Here is a 23095-nt window from a genome sequence, read left to right on the forward strand (position 1 = left end):
GATCTCGCAGCGAAGACCCCATAAGGAGTCTCGCTGCGGCATTCTGCACCCACTGGAGTTTCTGGGTCAGTCTCAAGGGCAGCCCCACGTAGAGCGAGTTACAATAATCCAGTCTGGAGGTGACCGTCGCGTGGATCACAGTGGCTAGTTCAGGGCAAGAGAGGTAAGGATCCAACTGCTTAGCTTGGCAGAGATGAAAAAATGCCGCCTTTGTTATAGCTGCAATCTGCGCCTCGATGGAGAGGGAGGTATCGAAGATTACACCCAAACTCTTAACGAACGGTGCTGGCACTAATTGCACCCCCGCAAAAGATGGGAGTTGCCTCCTCAATCCCATATCATCCCGTCCCAACCAGAGGACCTCTGTCTTCGAAGGATTTAACTTCAACCGGCTCCCATGTAACCATCCAGCCACAGCTTCCAAGCATCTGATCAGTGTGTCTGGGGCTGAGTCAGGATGGCCATCCATCAACAGATAGAGTTGGGTGTCATCAGCATACTGATGGCAGCCCAGCCCAAAACTCCGGACAAGCTGGGCGAGGGGGCGCATAAAGATGTTAAAAAGCATCGGGGAGAGTATCGCACCCTGGGGCACTCCACACACCAAGGAGTGGCGGGATGACAATTCCCCCCAAAGCGCCACCCTCTGTCCCCGACCAGAGAAAAACGAGCGCAGCCATTGAAGGACTGTGCCCTGGATCCCCACGTCGGCAAGGCGGTGGTCCAAGAGTTCGTGATCGACCATGTCGAAGCCTGCTGACAGGTCTAGAAGAATAAGCAGCCCCGACCTGCCTCAATCCAGCTGCCTGCGGAGATCATCTGTTAGGGCGACCAGAACCGTCTCGGTCCCATGACCAGCGCGGAAGCCGGACTGGAATGGATCCAGAGCCGATGTTTCATCCAGAAACCTACCAAGCTGTTCAGCAACCGCTCTCTCAATCACCTTACCCAGGAATGGAAGATTCGAAACCGGGCAGTAATTGGATAGATCTCAGAGATCTAATGAAGTTTTCTTTAAAAGCGGGCGCACCACTGCCTCCTTCAATTCCCCAGGGAATGTCCCGGTGCCAAGGGACAAATTGATGATATCCCTCAGGGGGGCCCGCACCCCGTCTAATCAGCCAGGACGGGCACGGGTCAAGAGGACAAGTGGTGGGCTTTCCAGCTCGGAGGAGTCTGTCCACATCAGCTGGGGATATCCGGTCAAAGTGGTCCAATACTGGACCCGAGGACAGTCGAGGGGCCTCCAGTTCCTTTATTGTATCCAAATTGGCAGGGAGGTCATGGCGGAGCAACAGGACCGTCTCTGCAAAAAAGCTCGCAAATGCCTCACAGCTGTGTGTCAAATTGTTATTTAAATTTGGCTGTCCTTCGAGGGACGTTAAAGACCGAATTATACTAAATAATTGTGCTGGGCGAGAGCTAGCGGAGGCAATGGCGGCCGAGAAGTAGGACTTCTTAGCGGCCTTCACTGCCATCTCATAGGTTTTCATAAAAACCCTATAAGATGTTCTTGAAGCTCCGTCACGGGCACCCCGCCATACTCGCTCTAGCCGTCTGAGGTCCCACTTCATTTTCCGGAGCTCCTCGGTAAACCAGGGAGTCCGGTTTCTGCGGGGTTGCAGAGGGCGCTTAGGTGCAATCTCATGGATGGCTGCCAGGAGCTGGGTATTCCAACCCTCAACAAGCTCAGTCAATGAGTCGCCAGGGGGAGCAAGGTCCCGCAAGGCCTGACGGAATCTATCAGGGTCCATCAGCCTCTGCGGGCGAGCCCAAATTGGCTCGCCACCTAAGCAGGGTGGGGGTGGAACGTCGATCCTGGCTTTCAGAGCGTAGTGATCAGACCATGGCACCTTCATCAAAGGAAACATGATCACATCTATACCGACGCCAAAGATCAAATCCAGCGTGTGGCCTGCTTGATGTGTGGGGCCCGAAACAAACTGGGAGAGCCCTAGTGTCGCCATGGAAGACACCAGGTCCAGAGCCTGTGAGGAGGGAGTGGCATCAGCATGGATGTTGAAGTCCCCCAATACCAATAGGTTAGGGAACTCCAAAGCCCAGCCAGCCACCGCCTCCAGCAGGCGGGAAGGGAAGGGGAGGGGAAGGGGAAGGGAAGGGGAAGGGGAAAGGGGAAGGGGGAAGGGGCAAGGGAAGGGCGAAGGGCGAAGGGCGAAGGGAAGGGCGAAGGGGGAAGGGAAGGGCTAAGGGGGAAGGGGGAAGGGGGAAGGGAAGGGAGAACGGAGAAGGGAGAAGGGAAGGGAAAAGGGAACGGAAGGGAAGGGAAAGGAAAAGGGAAGGGAAGTTTTACCAGTGGCGCAGTGACAAAATTCATTCTACGTCTACTTCCTTTGAAACCATTGCTTCGTGTGTTTTGAAATATAATACACAGAAGAAAGAGATTGCTGTATAAATACAATTTACTAAAGAGAAAATAATCCCCTTTTTAAAAATATATTTTTTAAAAGATGGGGGGGATGGAGAGAAACCTACAGCTGTTTAGAATAGGACCTATAATTCAGAAAAGGAAATCTTTTTACAGTTATCATGACTGCAGCTAAAGAGGAAGTACAACCCAAATACAGAATTACTACTATGATTATCATTATCATTATTTATATCCCGCCCATCTGGCTAGGTTTCCCCAGCCAGGGCAAAGGAAAGTATGTTTGTGGGAAGGTGCTAGGCAAGATTTGAATGCAAAAAAAGATATTCCCAAACAACAAGATGAGATTGTCGTCATTGGGGGGGGGGGGGTTGAGATTCCTGTGTCCTTAAACACACCAGAAAATCAACAGGTACAAATTTCACATGGGGCAGATGGGTGGGAGGGACCGGAATAGGGTGCAAAACACTTCCAGCGGTTGAATTCCTGCCCTGTTCAGAAACTCCCACCCAACCTTGTAAGCAAACGGATGGCCAGCCAGGGAAAGTACGCGGAGAGGCTGCAAAGTGGAGCAGAAGCAGGAGCAGAAAGGAAGAGAAATTCGCCAAGCAAGGCGGAAAGAGATGAAAAGAGGCGACGACCGAGAATGCAGCGGGTCACGCGTGTGGAGCGTTGCGCAAGCAAGGGAGCCACGGCGTTGCGCAAGAGCGGCCCTCCTTAGCCCGGACACTACCTGCCCGCCTGCCCGCGAGCACGCCCCCCTACCCTTCAGCTGGCCGACAATGGTCCAGGCAAAGGCCCGGTTCTGTCACCGGCAGAGCGGCCCGCCCCGGCGTTCAATCACAGCAGCGGCACGAGCCCCGCCCACAAAAGTCGCTCGAAGCTCCCCGATCCCTCCCCATCACATGCCACGACTTACCCAATAGGAACGAGATTTCCGCTTTGGAACGCTCTTCATTCAAGCCCCACCCCTCTCATGGCAACTACTTCTGCTCCGGGTTGGCGGTGGGCAGGGCTTGAGGGGGGCTGGGCTTTGCGCCCGGCTCTGAGAGTGAGTGAGCCAGGTAGGGGCAGAGAGCTGTGAGTGCGAGCGCGCCCCCCCAGATGTTGCGCCCGGTGCGGCCGGGCCCCCCTGCACCCCCCACGCTACGCCACTGTGACTATATGACAATGAAAATATGGTGTTCTTTCTAAGAAAAATGTTATTAAAGGTAGAATCTTCCATAGCCAGTAATTGTCTATTTGAGTCCAGTTTTAACTTTGATTCAGTTGGACAGAAGGGTTATTGTAAGGCTCCTGATATTGTAAGGCTCTGTAAGATCATCCAGGATTTCCTGGCCTCTTTTCTTGGAAAATGCCCCCTCCTCCATTTCAGTCTCTTTCAGTCCCCCCCCTTACCTCTGTGCCTTAACAGGTAAATTTACTCCCAAGTAAGCTTCCTTTCACGAGGAAACTGCAAAAGAGGGGAGGCAGTGTTTGCTAGGAACTCCATTTGTTATGAAAGGTTTGAGGAGAATCAGAACTTACAGAGTTAAACAGTTCTGTGTATCGTCCAGCCTACTGAGGTATGGCCTTTTTTCACATACGGGAATCTTTCTTTGTGTGTGAGTTACTTTGGCTTTTTCGCTGATGAACCGGGAGGATGGCTGCTCAATCCCCCGGCTGATTTATTGTGCTATGCTGTTCATTAAAGCCTCTTTAGATTAGAAAGAAGCTTGCGTACGGACTGTGATTTATTTCACCTACACAAGGCACACACTGCTGCTGCGATACTCTGCTTGGAGCCAGGAAAAAGTCTTAAGGCTCAGAGGCACAAGGAAGTGTGCCAGACGCTACTCTAACTCAAGAGGTTATGGGAGCTGCTACGTCGTGCCTATGTGTGGGGGTGCAGCAAGGCCAGCTGGAGCTCCTGCCTAAGGCTTGAGGCAGTGAAGCTGGTGAGAAGGCCTCATCTTCAGGACCAGCTGCCAGGAGCTACTGGAACGTGAGTAGGCTAAGCCCCGGGGGAGAAGATGGCGGAAGGCCAAGAGTCCTTCACAGTCCCTTTTGAGAGACTCAATGGACATAACTGGGAGGAATGGTCCCGGAATGTCAAGGCCTGGCTAATAGCCAAAGGTCTGTGGGAGGCCACGCAAGGAGCCCCATTGCAAGCTGCAGACGGAGATGCAGCAGCAGTAGTTGCAGCAGCATATGCCTCACAGAGGAAAGATCAGAAAGCCCTGGGATCTATAGTGCTCAGTTTGGATGGCTCACAGTTGCCACTTGTTGAGGGTCTTGAGAATGCCCAGGCTGTTTGGCAGGAGCTGGAGAGGGTTAACCAAGGAACCACAGCGGGAGCCAAAGGCCACATCCCCAGAAGCAGTACAGCTTCAAGGAGAGCTGCCAGCAAGAGGGGTTGGGGCAATAAAGACAGAAGGCACAGTGCAAGCTTTTTCTTTTCGTCGTTGCGGTTCTGACCAGCACCTGCGTCGCTCCTGCCCGAGGAGAGCCAAGGAGGCTACACAGGATGCTTCCAAGGTCATTTCCCATGGCAGCCAGCCAGGTCCCCATGGCAACCAGATTAGAAGGGGAGCCCAATGTGGGAACGCGAAGGGAGGACATGACAAAGGAAGTGAGAGGGACAGCACTTCTTATCATCTTGCTACTTCCATGGCAACAGTCAAAGACAGCTCCAGTGAGGTCAGCATGCTGCATTAGATCATCGACTCTGCTGCCAGTCATCATCTGCTGCCATCTAGCAGCCAAATGTGGAACTGCAAAGCTGTTTCAACTGGAAAAGCAGTCACACTTGCAGATGGGACAGTGTGCTGGTCCAGGGGGGAGGTTACCGTGGGGCGAGGTCCAGGACCTGAGTTGAGGGTCAGCAGACAGTCCTCCTTGGGTGAAGTGGGGTCCACAGCGAGAAGCCGGGCAAGGACAGGAACTCTGGGGGAACAGGACTGGATGCTGGCCGAAACAGCTCATCAACGACGTTGCTCCCGCAACCTGGGACCGGGCTGACTGGCCTTTATCTTCTCTGAGGCCAGGGGTGGTCCCAGCCCCCAGGAGACCCGCCTCTCCTGGCCTTAAGGCGAGCACTCCTCCTGGGAGAAACCAGTTCCCTTCGCCTCTCTGCCCTGAGCCTCTGCAGTTCAGGAGAGGCTGACGGGTTACTGGGCCCAGGGGGAGACTCAAGCACCTCTGGAGCCAGAGTGGATTCACCTGGTGCCTGCCCCTGAGGATCCGGCTCAGGTGCAGGCGCTTCAGAATCAAGGCCCTGCCCCAGTTCAGCCGGCCCTGGAGGCGGGGACTCCTGTGCAGGCTGAGATTCCTCCGGTTCAGCCTCTGAATCGGATTCCCAGGCCATCACAGACAGAGAGGCAGTTGACTACTGTTGGAAATGTCTATGTTTCTTTCCTACAGGAAGAGCTGGAAGTGTATGCTGTGCAAGGAATGCAATGTTGTTTGCTATGTGTTTCTGCTCTTGTAAAGGATGGCTATAAGGTTAGCTTTGAAAATGATGTCTGTTCTATTTCCAGGGGTGGGAAGCATCTGGTCAGTGTTGAATGTCAGAACAGGCTCTATGTTCTGGAAACACCTCCAGCAGGTAGGGGTGACACTGAGACAGCACAGGCCCAATGTGGTAATGTTCCCACACACAATATGTGTCAGCATCTGTGGCACAGGAGAATGTCGCACAGCAACTGGAAGTACCGTATTTTTCGCTCTATAGGACGCACTTTTCCCCCTTCAAAAATGAAGGGGAAATGTGTGTGCATCCTATGGAGCGAAGACACCATAGCCCCGCGGCCCTCTCCCGGCTGGAGAGGTAACGTGTGGCTATGGCAGGAGCCTCCATAGCCGCGCGTCACCTCTCCAGCCGGGAGAGCGCGCGCGGAGCTAAAGCAGCCCCCCAGGGGACTTCCGGAGGCGGCGCGAACGGCAATGGCTGCCCTCTGCTAACAGCGGAGAGGGAGCTCCGGTGGGAACGGGTCGTCCGCTACGGTGAAGCGGAGACCCACTTCGAAAACCCACAGGCAGCGAAAGCCTGTGGTCTCGGGACCCGGCGGGTGCCAGGAGCAACCCCCGAAACGTGGAAGGAACCCCGTAAGGGGCTCCGGAATGAGGAGGGGGTAGCGGCGCTGTGGGTCCTTTTAGCAACCATCGGAGCGAAGCCGCGCTGCTGCTGCCGGTGAGCGCTGACCTTTCTTCCTGAGAAAATTTTGGATTCGGAAAGTAAAAACCCGTGAGTAACAAATTGACTCTATATAACTTCGGGACTTTAAAGTATTGAAATTGGCTGAAAGCGGAGTGACGAAAAACAGGAAGTTCGTCTTCCGCTCTCATTGAACATCAAAGCAAAGAGCTGGAGGAGTGGAGGCAAAGAGAGAATTTTTAACCTAATTGATCTGAGCACCCATTGAACTTTATAGTAAGTGGAATAAGGACGTAGCTGCCTGAACGCACCTTAAACGGCACCTTGTTTTAGAGCAGGAAAACAAGAGGGGAAAAATTCTCCCACTTTCTGCGCAGCGCTTCCTGCCGCTTCGCTGAAGGGGCGCTGGGCAGAGACCGGAAGAATTTTTTCCCCTTGTTCTCCCCCCTCTAAAACAAGGTGCATCTTATTGTCCGGTGCGTCCTATGGTGCGAAAAATACGGTACATCCAGAAGCTTCCAGAGTGCATTGAGGGATGCAAAATAAAGGCATGTGATAAATTCTTGGATTGCAGAGCTTGCAAAAGAGTAAAGGTAAAAAGGTGCAGTTATCCTAGGTCTGACAGAGTGACCACAAAACCTTTTGAACTGATACATGCAGACCTATGTGGCTCCATGCCAGTGGCCAGTCTGGGCGGGGCCAAATTTGCGCTCACTCTGACAGATGATTTTTCCTGAAATGGTTGGCTGTTCATCTTGAGACACAAGAGTGAGGGTGAGCCGCTGATCAGAGACTGGATTGCGGCAGTGGAACTACAATTTTCCACACGTGTACAGAGCTTTCAAAGTGACCATGGTGGAGAATTTACTGGGTCTGCTTTGCAGGGTTTCTTCCACCAGAAAGGGATACGTCACAGGCTGACGGTCACTTATTCTCCCCAGGAGAATGGCATTGCGGAACGCAGGAACAGAACACGACAAGAGGCAGCTGAAGCTCTACTTCCGCCCAAAAGCACCTGCCCCAGCGCTTTTGGGTGGAAGCTTGGAAATCGGCGAACTTTACGATTAATCGCTCATATAGCTCTGTTGTAGGGAACATGCCCTATTTCCTGATGCATGGTAAGAAGCCCAAGGTACATTTCTTCTGTGTGTTTGGATGCGAGGCTTGGGTTCTTGTGCCAAAGGCCCAACCCAAGGTCCCAGAAAATGATCTTTTGTGGGTATGAGCCTGGGACAAAGGGGTGGAGGTTTGCCTATCCAGAAGGCGATCAGTCCAGGATTCTAGTCAGCAGGAGTGCTGAGTTCTGTGAGCAGAGTGGGTGGACACGGATCCATGGGAATCCTGACATTCTCTCAGAGAGTCTGTTTGATTCTGCTGAGGAGGGAGAAGTAGACACTGAATCTGCTGCTGAGGATCAGGTCTCTGACCAGGAGCAGGAACAGGGAAAGGCATCTCCACAGGCTATTAAGCTAAAGCAAAAGAGCGCGCCTTCATCTCCCATCAGACCAGTGCAGAAGGCCAAAAGATGCAGTAAGTCAGAGGGGGAGTCTTCTGATGTCAAAGACACATTAGCTGGCCCCAGTTGGTCAGAGGGAGCACCTGAGGTAGTGCTCAGACGTTCCACACACACTACTAAAGGGATACCTCCTGAGAGGTTCGAGATCACTAGCGTGTGGGTTGGTTTGGTGCAGTGCGAACCAGAGAGTTTGAGGAAGTTCAACAGTTGCCTGAAGCAGAAGCCAGGAAATGGCAAGAGGCAATGGGAAAGGAGTTGAACTCAATGAGGTATTTAGGTGTGTTCACCACCACGAAGCTGCCAGCAGGCAAGCAGGCTGTGAACTGTTGCTGGGTTTACAGGATTAAGCCCACAGCGACTGGAGAACCACAGTACAAGGCTAGGCTAGTAGCCAGAGGGTTCATGCAGAGGAGGGGGCTGCATTACATTGAAGTATGCTCATACTTCCTGGAGTGAAACTCTGTGCATGCTTTTAACAGTAGCTACACAAAGAGGGCACCAAGTGCACCATTTTGATGTAGATGTGGCTTATTTGAACTCAGACCTGAAGGAGGATCTGTACATGCTACCTCCTCCAGGGTTTGAGGGCAATGAGCCAGGTGTTGTGTGGAAGCTGCACAAGTCCATTTATGGCTTGAGACAATTGGTCAGAAATTAGAACATATGTCTGAATGATGCTTTGGGAAGCATGGGTTTCCAAAGGAGTCTTGCAGACAGCTGCCTATACCTGAAGAGGGTCAGGAGAGACACAGGAGTTGATCCTGGTGTTTGTGGATGACATCTTATACGTGTCACAGACAGCTAAATAGGTGCAAGGTTTTGCCAAAGAGCTTGGAAACCATTTTAAGCTCAAAAACCTTGGTCCAGAAAGGCAAGATTGAGCAGTTGCTTGAGAAGTTTAGGATGTCTGACTGTGCAGGGGTCAGAACACCCATGGAGACAAGCTACATGAAGGACAGTCAACTTGGGGATCATTCTGAGTTCCAAAACCCTGAGGTTTTTCAGTCATTTTCCCCAAACTTTACCAACCCCATCCATTGTTTTAACAAGATGGCCTGTCCCTTAAAAAAAAAATCACCCTATACTATATAAACCTGTGATTGGAAACACCCGGTATCAGTCTTTAACATCAGCAGTAACATCTAGACCATGGGAGCTTTTCAGCCCTGTTCTTGAGTTTGTTTAAAATCTAAAACAGCTTATCTTTTTTTTAATTTGTGCCATTTAGGTTTTTAAACCTTTTGTAAAAGCAGCACTAGAATTTTCACAGTTGAGTCCTCAATCCTTTATTACTGCGCTGTGCTTTACCTAGGTCAAGCTAGGATTATAATACTTCAGAATTTGGGGGGGTTCTACCCTTTTTTGAATTTTGATCATTTAAAGTTTATGATTTTTCTATTTCCTTCTGAGGAAACTGAATAGTTCAGTGAAACGAGGTTTGTAGCCAGCATCCTGTTAAGGCTTTGTTCTGTTTTAGGTTTTTCTAATGTTTTCCTTAAGCTTTTTGATTTTTAATATTTAGTTTATTTCCACAAGATAATATTTCTAGTAGATTACTTCTCGTTTCAGGGATTTTCACAGTATTTCATTTGTTTTGTGCAATTTCTCAATTCCGTGACTGTCTTTTTTCTATAGGAATGAGGAACCAGCAGCTCTCTAGCTGTTACCAACTCTGATCATCTCTTACCATTGGCCATGCTGGCTGAGGCTGATGGGAGATGGAATCCAACATCATATGCAGGACCAGAAGTTTCCTATACTGTTGCAGCTGGTCTCTGAAGCTCCTGATTTTCACTCCTACCCAGCACAGTTGTTTCCCCTCAAAGGCTGATGTCAGAAAGGAGTGGCTTGTTTTACACCGTGACTGCCCAACCTTAACCTTCATACGACCATTGCTCAATGCTTTTTTTCCAGGGGGTACTCAAGGGTATGCAGTACCAGCACCTCATTTTGTTGTTTAAAAAGTGTGGCACTTATTGTAACAACTTCATGGTGAGTACCAGCACCTATTTCTCTAGAAAGAAAGAAAAGCATTGCCAGTGTCCAATCAGCAGCAGGGAGGTTGCCAGGAAACTGGCCCTGATTGCTATTTAGAATCTGGTTTTATTTATGGTGCAAAGAGAGCCCAAGTCTTGGGCCATTACAAACATTCACAAATATTCACATATACTGTGGTGGGCAGGACAGGGAGGGGGCACACAAGCAGACGAGCTGACACAGCCTGGTGCCTAGGCCTTCATCTCTCCAGTTTCCAAATGCATCCCAGACTGAGGCTTTGGGTGGGACACTCAGTCCTCATGAATTTGAAGAGTCATCTTGGGTTGGAGGAAGTGTTTGTAGCATTAGAAGAGAGAAAATGCCTACCCACTTTCTTCACATTTTGCATAATTGTATACATGTTCCCACACGCACTGTTTTTTCCAGCATTACAAATGTATCCTTTCATTAGAGGGGATTTGTTCCTGTCCCATGATCGTTTTGCTTGCCTTTTTCTGAACCTTTTCCCAGTTCTACAATGCATTTTTTAGGGACAGTGACCAGATCTGTACAGAGTATTCAAAGTGCAGTATCACCACAGATTTGTATAGTAGTGTTGCAATACTGACAGTTGTTTTCAATCCCTTTCTTAATGGTCCATAAGATGGTATTCACCTCCACAGCTGTGGCACACTAGTTGATGCTTCCATTGAATGTCTCGAATACCTTTTTCCTGGTCAGTCTATCACTCGCTCAGGCCCCTTTAAGTGTACAGTTGAAGCCAGGATTTTTTGCCTCAATGGACATCACTTTGCACTTACTTACATTGAATAGAATTTGCCATTTGAATGCCCATTCACCCAGTTTGGAGACATCCTTTTTGTTCTTACTGCCCTGACCAATTTGGTGCCATTTGTAAACTTGGCCATCTCACTGCTCATCCATGTTATTAGTATAATAGTTCAAAACTCAAGTCCCAGTACTGATCCTAGGGGGACCCTACTTACAGTCTTCCATTGTGAGAACAGCCCATTTATTCTTACCCTTTGCTTCCTGATTGTTGACCAGCTGCTGATCCATAAGACCTTATCCTCTTTATTTCATCACTGCTAAGCTTACTCATTAGTCTTTGGTCAGGAACTGTATCAAAAAGTTTTGAAAATACGGTATCTACCACAGCACCTCCGCAGATATACTTATTGACGCTCTTAAAATAACTGCTATGGGAGGCAAGATGTGTTGGGATATGAGTGCTCACCAGCTGCCAACCAGCAGTTCATTGTTTACATCATGTGATTCATCTGATGTTACTGAGCATGAGACAGGATGTTCTTCGCTCTTCTCAAGGTTGGGTTCTCAGTGTAACTTGAGACCTTCCTGTTGTTGCTGCAAAGGGGGAGTGAGTGAGTTGTGTGGAGGTTATTGAGATGTACACACTGTGCTGGTTATTTTTCAGCAAGGCTCTCTTTTTTGTACACTTGGTAATTCTACCTCTAATAATGCTCTGCAATAGCTTTTCCAGTAGAAATGTTAAGTTAAAAAAGGTAAAGGTACCCCTGCCCGTACGGGCCAGTCTTGCCAGACTCTGGGGTTGTGCGCCCATCTCACTCAAGAGGCCAGGGGCCAGCGCTGTCCGGAGACACTTCCGGGTCACGTGGCCAGCGTGACAAAGCTGCATCTGGCGAGCCAGCGCAGCACACGGAAACGCCGTTTACCTTCCCGCTGGTAAGCGGTCCCTATTTATCTACTTGCACCCGGAGGTGCTTTCGAACTGCTAGGTTGGCAGGCGCTGGGACCGAGCAGCGGGAGCGCACCCCGCCGCAGGGATTCGAACCGCCGACCTTTCGATCGGCAAGTCCTGGCGCTGAGGCTTTAACCCACAGCGCCACCTAACTGGCCTGTAATTTCATGGCAGCTCCCCAATTATCTTTTTTAAAAAATGGTGTTACCTTTAGGACCTCAAGCACAGAGGCTGATCTTAGGGTGTTGCATACTTTTGGTAGCTGATCAGCCATTTCACATTTCAGTTCTTAAGATTACACTTAAGCTTCTGCTGTTCAACACCCTTATTTTGAAATGTTCCATGAAATGAAGGATTTTCATGAGCTCAGGTGAACTACTGCAGCTGCCCAAGGGCCCGTTTTTACCTGGCTCCAGATATATAGTTTGTTGTCATATACTGAAGACTGACCAGTGAGGACAAGCCATGCCCCCTTTGAGCCTGTCACACACCAGTGCAGCTCATTGACTGATACGGGGCATGGGGAGTGGTTTATTTTTTGTGTCCTCCTTCCACATTGCTGGTGGCACATGATGTCCTTGAATTCCCTCTCAACCCTTGCAGCCACCCAATCCAGTCATCTGCTCTGTATGAGAAACATACAGGGGATTCTGGGGGCCACTAGGTGGCGCATCGGAAGATGGCTGACAATAACATCTCTCCGACCCACACAAGGTAATTTGGAGGCTATGATGGGGGTAATTAGCCTCCTTAACCCCTGGGGGATGGGGGGGGGACGGCCCTTGCCTGCTGTGCCCTATACCACCCCCGAATTTGTGGGGGTGGGGGCACTAGGCACAAAGCCCTCCTGTGGGATTCCGGCACTCCTGGACGCCGTCCCTGATTCGCGCCGCTAGTTGCAAGGATCTTCAAAAGAAACAATTTGGACAAGATAAATTGCACATGCTTCAAGGAAAAAGGGGAGTAAAGACTGCTGACAGAAGAGATCTCTGATAACAAGACAAGAATAAAATATGAGAAGATACGTCAAGATACGGTACGACAAATGACTGAGGGGGGAGGGGGGAAAAACCTGCCTTCCCTTTTTTTATGTGATTTAACAAGAATCCCCTCCCCTAATGAGTCAGAAATCAAGGACTTAAGCTGTGGATTTAAGGCTGTGTGGAGATAAACGTTCGATCCAAAGCAATGTTTCAAGATGAAGCTGGAAAGCTAAGAGTTTTGGAATGATGCAGTTAAAAATGCCGTCACCATTTTGGGAGGCATTGTTGGAGCTCTTGGGTCTGGGAGGAGAAAGAGAGAAATAGAGTTGACTTCCGGGACAGTGCCAACGACTAATGGCGGATTCCTTCTGAGCTCCAGAGGGAATCGGCTCCGCGGGATCGGGTCTTACCGCTGCGGTGAAGCGGGGACCCTAAAAAATCACAGGCGGTGAAGCCTGTGAACGTGGTGACTCGGCGGGCACCATCTGCGCCCCCCAAGCTGCGAAGGAGCCTTTTTAAAGGCTCCGGAACGGGACGGGGTGAGCGGTGTGGTGCTGAGAGTCGACTGCTCCTTCCGCGGAGTGAAGCCGCACGGCCATTGTCGAAGAACGCTGACTTATTTCTGAACAATCGGACTCTAAAGCAACTACCCGTGAGTAGGTTTAAATCGAATTAATTTGAGGAAAAAATTGAACAATTTCGGTACCGAAACGGGAAAGGCATAAACAGGAAGTCTGCCTTTCCTGCTTGTAAACAGACCAAAGCAAAGAGACTATAAAGCGGAAACTCTGAAAGACGTCTTATAAAGGTTTAAAATCGAACATCAAAAAAGTGGTTCCCCTCCTGTTTGCAGGAGTGGAGGGGGAGAAGTTTGAGCATTATTTACCTCCAAGAAAAGGGGGAAGGAAAGATATATCCGCTGCCTCCAAAACCTGGGAACGGGCTGCCTTTGAAAGGGAAAGCCGATCAGTGGGAAGACTGTCAGCACGTTAAAGGTAAAGACTCTTGAAATAACTCTGCGTAAGATATAGTGTTTCTAGACTGCTCTTGATTATAAAGTAACTTTTAAGGACATTGAAACTGTGGCTTTTAAGTGATTTGGGGGACTTATAAGGACCATATTTGTTTTAAAAAGTTGCAAAGTGAAGCTGGAAGTGTGTCCCCCTAGAGGAGACTTTGTTGCAATAACAACTAAGCCACTAAGTAACTAAGCCATTGGAAAATTCCTCTTCAAAACAAATCTACCAGGCGTGAGACTGACCATGGATTTTCATAAGAGTGTTATGGCAAATGATAAAGGGAAGATAGAGCTGGTACAGGAAAAAATCACCAGGTCTGGCAGACAATACAGGACTGACAGTACACATCAGCGAAGGGCTTCAACATCTGGAGCAGCAGGTACAGCAGGAGCTGCTGCTTTGCAAACAAAACTAAAAGTTATGTCATCTGAAGATGTATTGGCTCAGGCACTTGGTAAAATCAATGAATCCTTGGAAAATTTAGCTAAACAGGTAGCAGAGACAAATAAACAAGCAACAGAAACGAACAAACAAGTAGCTGAGGCCTCAGCAAAAATTGATTTGAATACCACAAGCATTAACAAATTGGGAAAGAAGGTGAATTCTAACACATAGTCCATCGAAAAACTATTAGAGGAATCGGCCACGACCCGAAAGATAGCAGAGGAAGCAAAGGAAATTGCAATTGCCACTCAGGAGAAGATACCACCGGTATATAAGAAACTAGAGGACCATGATCTGACATTGTCTATGATTGAACTACAAGGAAAGGAGAGAAATTTAAGAATCAGAGCAGTACCGGAAAGTGAGAAGGACAACTTGGCGGACTTCCTTACAAAGGAATTTACAGATTTTTGGCAACAGGACTTGGGGAAGGAAGAATTCAAGATAGTGAGTGCATTTAGACTTGGCAAAAGACAAAGAAAGAACAAGGTAAGAGATTGTTTGATTACTTTTCGAACAAAAGAAGAAAGAGACAAAATTTTGAATTTGTGGAGATCTTTAAGGATATACCAAAATATATTCTGGATGTAAGGACCTATTACAGAGATCTACTGAGAAGAAACAGAATACTCTTCAGGTGGGAATTCCCCCAAGGCCTATCTTTCAAATATAAAGGAAGGAAAATAAGAATAAGGACAGTGAATGACAAAGACAAGTTTTTGAAAGATCACGAAGAGGATTTACAGAAAGAAGTGGAATCTGGAGAGGAGCCAATCGCACCAGAAAAAGGAATATTAGACATAGCAAACTTATCATTCGGACTCCTTGGCCCAAGGAAAGATACACCACCGATAGAAGAAGAAGAACTACTCGGTGCAGCTGGAGGGAAAACTAAGTAACTTCAACATGGCTCTGCAACTTCTAAGTTGGAACTGTAATGGACTTAACTCCCCTCGGAAGAGAAAATGTGTTTTTCATAAATTAAGAAAAGAACAATTGGACTTGATTTGTTTACAGGAAACACACGTAATGAGGCTACACAGGAAAATACTTATTAATAAGAGATTGGGACAAGAGTTTATTTCGTCTGACAAAGTTAAAAAGAGAGGAGTGGTGATATACGCAAATGTCAGGACTGCCGCTAGGTCCCAGCTCACAGAGGACCAACGCCCAGTGGATGTTATATACAAAAGTCTTTATTAAAGTTTAGTTTCCATTTCCAAGCTCTGGGCGCGCAGACCCACGTCTCTACGCTAGACCGGCTAGGTCCCCTCTGACTCACTGCTCCACCCACACCAGTTTAAGATTCTAGCCCGGCTCCACCTCTTGCGCTGCTCTTTCCTGCGCTGGGTCCTTCTGCCCTCTGGGGTTCCCTCCTTCCTGGACTCCTCTGACGCTGAGCCTCCTGAGTCTTGCCCCTCCCTCCGGCGGGCTTTAGGACCTGGCTCCCTTCCCGGGCTCCCCGCTGTGCCGCGCTCCTGTACATTTGAACTTGGCGCGCGCCCCCAGCCGGTGACTTTCCTTCTGACCGTTTCCCCGCTTCCTGATGCGGGCGTTGCCAAACCTGACTCCTCTCCTCCCTCTGGTGGTGAGGACACTGGTCCCGACTCCTGGGACTCCCCCTCCCCACTGCGCTCTGGTGGAGACGCTGGTCCTGATCTCCAGCTGCTGCTCAGGGACTCCCCGCTGGCCCCTTCCTCCTGGGGCTTCCCCCCTGGACCCCCCTTCGCTCTGGCCACCGGCGCTCCCTTCTGTGAGTCCTCCGATTCGCTAGAGAGGCTTGTGGAATAACTCTGGCCACTGTCACTGCCTGCGCCCCCCTCGTACTCCTCCTCCTCACTCTCCATTTGCTCCCCCTCCTGTGTCTCTCCTTCTGAACCCCTGACAGCAAAGGAGAAACTTTCACCGAAATTAATTTTTAAAGATGAACAAGGAAGATATTTGGCAATTGAAATTCAATTCCAAGGAGAGAAATTTTTGATTGTAGGGGTGTATGCACCAAACGAGGGGAAATCTGAATTCTTCAAGAAGTTGCATGAGACTTTACTGGACTATCTAGATTACAATTTGATTTTGATGGGAGATATGAATGGAGTAGTTTCTACAAATATGGATAAAGCACAGAGACAGGTAGTCACAAAAGATGGCAGACTACCAAAAACCTTTTTTGAGATGACAGACAATATGGACTTAGTGGATATTTGGAGAACAAAGAACCCTCTCGGAAGAGAGGGAACATTCTTTTCTGAAGCCAAGATGACATGGACTAGAATTGACCAAATTTGGGTAACTAGAGGAATGGCACCAAAGATAAAGAAAGTGGAAATCTGCACATAAACCTGCTCCGACCATAATGACGTAAAGATGGAGATGAAACAAATATCAACTGGCTCCTTCAGATGGAGGATGAATGACACCCTATTTAGAGATGAAGATGTGTACCAAAAGGCCCAAAAAACTTTGAGAGATTACTTTGAAATAAATATGAACACTGATGTTGAGAAAAGAGTAATCTGGGATGCAAGCAAAGCTGTTATGAGAGGGTTCCTGATACAACAAAATGCAATAAAGAAGAGAAGCCAAAATGAGAAAAAAGATAAAAATTTAGAGAAAATAAAAGAAGGGGAAAAGAAATTGAGAGTGAAACCAAAGTCGCAAGAGATTTTGAGAGAAATTAAATTATATCAAACGCAATACATGGAACTGATGAACCAAGAAATAGAATGGAAAATTAAACAAATGAGACAAAAGACATTTGAATCAGCAAATAAATGCGGGAAACTATTGGCTTGGCAAATGAGAAAAAGACAAGAACTAAATACGGTTACAAATTTAGAAGTGGAAGGAAGGAACATACACAACCCAACTGAGATTAGAAATTGTTTCCAGAGGTATTTTAAACAATTATACTCACAAGGGCCACAGAAAGAAATGGAAATAATAATAATAATAATAATAATAATAATAATAATAATAAATTTTATTTATATCCCGCCCTCCCCAGCCGAAGCTGGGCTCAGGGCGGCTAACAACAGTCAAAATAGTTCAACATTCTAAAAACATTCATTATAAAATTAATTAAAATCAAATTAATGGCAACCATCAAGCAAAATTCTGTGTAGGTTGCCAGAGGAGGGGGTCAGGCTGCGCCCTGACCAAAGGCCTGGTGGAACAGCTCTGTCTTGCAGGCCCTGCGGAAAGATGACAGGTCCCACAGAGCCCTAGTCTCTTGTGACAGAGCGTTCCACCAGATTAGAGCCGCGGCCAAGAAAGCCCTGGCTCTAGTTGAGGCCAGCCTAACCTCTCTGTGGCCTGGGATCTTTAGATTGTTTTTATTTGCAGACCGTAAATTTCTCTGTGGGGCATACCAGGAGAGGCGGTCCCGTAGGTACGAGGGTCCTAGGCCGTATAGGGCTTTAAAGGTTAAAACCAGCACCTTGAACCTGATCCTATACTCCACCGGGAGCCAGTGCAGCTTGTATAGTACCGGATAAATATGATCTCGCAGCGAAGACCCCATAAGGAGTCTCGCCGCGGCATTTTGCACCCGCTGGAGTTTCTGGGTCAGTCTCAAGGGCAGCCCCACGTAGAGCGAGTTACAATAATCCAGTCTGGAGGTGACCGTCGCGTGGATCACAGTGGCTAGGTCAGGGCGAGAGAGATAAGGAGCCAACTGCTTAGCTTGGCGGAGATGAAAAAATGCCGCCTTTGTTATACCTGTAATCTGCGCCTCCATAGAGAGGGAGGTATCGAAGATTACACCCAAACTCTTAACGGACGATGCTGGCACTAATTGCACCCCCACAAGAGATGGGAGTTGCCCCCTCAATCCCATATCGCTCCGTCCCAGCCAGAGGACCTCTGTCTTCGAAGGATTTAACTTCAACCGGCTCCCACGTAACCATCCAGCCACAGCTTCCAGACATCTGGTCAGTGTATCTGGGGCCGAGTCAGGATGGCCATCCATCAACAGATAGAGCTGGGTGTCATCGGCATACTGATGGCAACCCAGCCCAAAACTCCGGACAAGCTGGGCGAGGGGGCGCATAAAGATGTTAAAAAGCATCGGGGAGAGAATCGCACCCTGAGGCACTCCACACACCAAGGAGTGGCACGATGACAATTCCCCCCCAAGCGCCACCCTCTGTCCCCGACCAGAGAGAAACGAGCGCAGCCATTGAAGGACTGTGCCCTGGATCCCCACGTCGGCAAGGCGGCGGTCTAGGAGTTCGTGATCGACCATGTCGAAGGCTGCTGACAGGTCTAGAAGAATCAGCAGCCCCGACCCGCCTCGATCCAGCTGCCTGCGGATATCATCTGTTAGGGCGACCAGAGCCGTCTCGGTCCCATGACCAGCGCGGAAGCCGGACTGGAATGGATCGAGAGCCAATGTTTCATCCAGGAACCTACCAAGCTGTTCAGCAACCGCTCTCTCAATCACCTTACCCAGGAATGGAAGATTCGAAACCGGGCGGTAATTGGATAGATCTAAAGGATCTAATGATGTTTTCTTTAAGAGCGGACGCACCACTGCCTCCTTCAGGTCCCCTGGGAATATCCCGGTACCAAGGGACAAATTGATGATATCACCCAGGGGGGCCCGCACCTCGTCTGGACACGCTCTAATCAGCCAAGACGGGCACGGGTCAAGAGGACAGGTGGTGGGCTTTCCAGCTTGGAGGAGTCTGTCCACATCGGCTGGGGATATCCAGTCAAAGTGGTCCAATACTGGACCCGAGGACAGTCGAGGGGCCTCCAGTTCCTTTATTGTATCCAAATTGGCAGGGAGGTCATGGCGGAGCAACAGGACCTTCTCCGTGATAAAGTTCGCAAATGCCTCACAGCTGTGTGTCGAATTGTTATTTAAATTTGGCTGTCCTTCAAGGGACGTTAAAGACCTAATTATACTAAATAATTGTGCCGGGCGAGAGCTAGCGGAGGCAATGGAGGCCGAGAAGTAAGACTTCTTAGCGGCCTTCACTGCCATCTCATAGGTTTTCATAAAAACCCTATAAGATATTCTTGAGGCTCCGTCACGGGCACCCCGCCATACTCGCTCGAGCCGTCTGAGGTCCAGCTTCATTTTCCGTAGCTCCTCGGTAAACCAAGGAGCCCAGTTTCTGCGGGGTCGCAGAGGGCGCCTAGGTGCGATCTCATCGATGGCTGCTAGGAGCTGGATATTCCAGCCCTCAACAAGCTCAGTCAATGAGTCACCAGGGGGAGCAAGGTCCCGCAAGGCCTGACGGAATCTATCAGGATCCATCAGCCTCTGCGGGCGAGCCCAAATTGGCTTGCCACCTAAGCAGGGTGGGGTGGAAAATCAATCCCGGCTTTCAGTGCGTAGTGATTAGACCATGGCACCTTCATCGAAGGAAACATGATCACATCTATACCGGTGCCAAAGATCAAATCCAGCGTGTGGCCTGCTTGATGTGTGGGGCCCGAAACAAACTGGGAGAGCCCTAGTGTCGCCATGGAAGACACCAGGTCCAGAGCCTGTGAGGAGGGAGTGGCATCAGCATGGATGTTGAAGTCCCCCAATACCAATAGGTTAGGGAACTCCAAGGCCCAGCCGGCCACCGCCTCCAGCAGGCCTGACAGGGTGGCTGCTGGTGCGCTAGGTGGCCGGTACACCAGCCAGACAGCCAAGCTCACCTCGGAGCCCCACACTAGGCCAACACATTCAATGCCGGGGATCGATGGCGATGGTAGAGCCCTGAAAGAACAGTCTTCTCGGATTAATAATGCCACCCCTCCCCCCCGGCCCACAGTCCGCGACTGGTGGAGGACGGAGAAACCCGGGGGTGCCATCTCTCGTAAGACCGATTTTTAGAGACAAATGGATTACAAAAAATTTCTCATGAAAGTAAATGAATGTTGAACCATAAAATAACTGAACAGTAAATAGAAGGTGCCATTCAAAACATGCAACTGAGCAAGTCTCCGGGACCGGATGGGCTGACTTCCAGATATTATAGATCTTTGAAGGAGTGGTTATTGCAACCTTTGAAGGAAGTCTGCAATGAAGTTTTGGAGGGGAAAAGGGCACCAGATTCGCAGAAAGAGGCATATATTACACTTATACCGAAAACAGAGACTGAAAAGACTCAACTTAAGAACTACCGCCCTATATCGCTATTAAATGTGGATTGCAAAATTTTTGCTGACATTTTGGCTAAGAGATTGAAAAAAGTTTTGATGGAGGAGATTCATGGAGACCAAGCGGGCTTTCTCCTGGGAAGACACTTGTTTGATAATTTGAGGAATATAATTGATATTTTGGAAAAACTAGAAGTGAACATAAATACTAAAGCAGTTTTGATATTTGTGGACGCAGAGAAAGCCTTTGACAATATTTCTTGGAGCTTTATGAAAAAGAATCTTCAGGGGATGGGGGTAGGCCAAGGTTTTGAAAATGGTATAGGTGCAATATATTCCTGAGTAAAAAGTTAATTGTAAATAATGTGGTGACAGAAGAATTTAAGATAGAAAAAGGGACACGACAGGGGTGCCCAATCTCCCCATTGCTTTTTATATCAGTCCTGGAGGTTTTGCTGAATATGATCAGAAGGGACCGGTTGGTTAAAGGTATACAGGTCGGAGCCAAAAAGTACAAATTGAGAGCATTTGCAGATGACCTAGTACTAACATTACAAGAGCCAGAATCTAGTACTAAAAGGGTCTTAGAACTAATTCAAGAATTTGGTCAAGTGGCAGGATTTAAATTGAACAAGTCCAAAACTAAGGTTCTAGAGAAAAACTTAACAGCAATTGAAAAAGAGAGGTTTCAGAATGAGACAGGTTTGGCTGTGGTTAAGAAAGTGAAATACTTGGGGATTAACATGACAGCTAAAAATGTGAACTTATTTAAAGATAATTATGAGAAATGTTGGACAGAAGTGAAAAAAGATTTAGAAATCTGGTCAAATTTGAAGCTTTCCTTGTTTGGTCGAATTGCGGCTATAAAGATGAATGTATTGCCTAGAATGTTGTTTCTGTTTCAAACATTGCTAATTGTGGACAAGATGGACTGTTTCAAGAAGTGGCGGAATGGACTTCCGGAGGCGGCGCAAAATAGCAATGGCGGTCCTCTTTACCTGGTGAAGAGGGGCTCCGCGAAAAAGGGTCGTCCGCTACGGCAAAGCGGAGACCCGTTAAGAAAAACCGCAGGCAGAGCGAGCCTGCGGCCGTGGGACTCGGCGGGCGCCCAAAGCCCCCCCGGAAACGAAGAAGGGGCTCCGTAAGGGGCTCCGGAACGCGAAAGGGGGAGCGGCGCTGTGAGTTCATCGCTCTTTTCGTGGATGCAAAGCCGCACTGCTGCTGCTGATGAGCGCCGACCTTTCTTCTTGAAAACATCAAAATTGGCTGCTACATACCCGTGAGTAAGGGGAGCTAAACATCGGAAATTTTGGGAATTTGGTTGAAATTCGGCTGAAAACGGGAGGCGAGTAACAGGAAGTCCGTCTCCCGACACTGCTAACCAGATTAAAGCAATTGCGCAGAAGAGTGCTGAAGCGCTGAAAGGGGACTGTCAAAGTAAAACGAGGGTGTATTTGATAGACTTTGTAGTGAAAAGACAAGCAGGAAATTTTTGTAAAGGTTGTGGATTTTATCTTTGGGACCTTCTTCCTAATTTTGAGATAAGTGGAGTTAAAAGAGACAACCCAGCGATCGGGCTGTCAGTGTGCAAAGGAGAGCTGTCAAACTGCTGATACTGTTATTGGAGCTTAACTGATACATAGACTGAGACATTAACGTTAAAACATTGTTGCTGGGACCTTTCTTGACACCTTGTGGCTTCTTTTTAAGTCAGAGAAAGCCTGTGGAAACTTCCTTTTGTGCTCTGGAACTACCAAAGACTTAACATAGGAAATATAAGAACTTCAATGGCGGACAAGAGTTCTCTCCTTCCTTGAAACTTTGAAATACCCCCACCTAGAGGATTGTGGAGATATAGAGACCTGGGAACTGTACTTTATTGTGACTCTCTGTGGTTAAATTGTTTACACTCTGGACTTTGTCTAACTTATGAAACAAAAGAAAATTTGACCTTGAACAGAGGCAGGTGTGGAATGAGTGGTACAGGGAGAACAAGAGCAGCTAAAGCTAAAGAGAAAGAAAAGAAACCAGGGCAACTTGTACAAACAACCCTATCTCATCAACGAAGATCATCCGTTCCAACTGTGCTAACAGCACAGGAGGTGGAATTTGAAGAGCCTGCTGCAGAGCCTGCTGCAGAAGATATGGCAACTGGAGGATCTGAAATAGTCCTGAAGCAAATCTTGGAACAACTTGGAATTTTAAATCAAAAAGTGGACAATCAATCATCAAAAATTGACCAAGCTACATCCTCTTAAAGGGAAGTTTTCCTTCTGCACATATGTTTTCCCTCTGCACACATGTTTTCCCTCTGCACATAACTGTTGCATTATAGGGAAGCATTGCATCTCTTTCTACACATAACTGTGGCCTTATGGGAAGTCTTGCTATGGGAAGTATTGCTTCTTTTCTCTTGCATTCTGGGAAGTCTCGCTTATAATCTTCTCTCTGTTTCTGCACACACTGTACGAACTTGCTCCAAATACCAAGACATTCCCTCATCGCTCCGTTCACCTAAAGTTCATGGTGACTTGTACTCCATGCATAGCTGACCACATCTATAGAACTTGATTATTGTATTCTTTCATGTTATGATCAATCATTAGTAATTGTTTCATGCCATATTAATCTTTAGTTAGGAGGTTTCATGCTTGTCTAGTCCCAACCTCGTTTCCCAGCCTTTAATCTACCAGTGATTAATGTTCACATGTAATTCCCACCCCTCACATGTAATTCCCGCCTTGCATTTGCATTAACCAATAGGCAATGAGTTTCTTTGTGTTTGTATCAACCAA

Source organism: Podarcis gaigeae (assembly GCF_964106915.1).
Source record: "Podarcis gaigeae genome assembly, chromosome: W".
NCBI lineage: Eukaryota > Metazoa > Chordata > Lepidosauria > Squamata > Lacertidae > Podarcis > Podarcis gaigeae.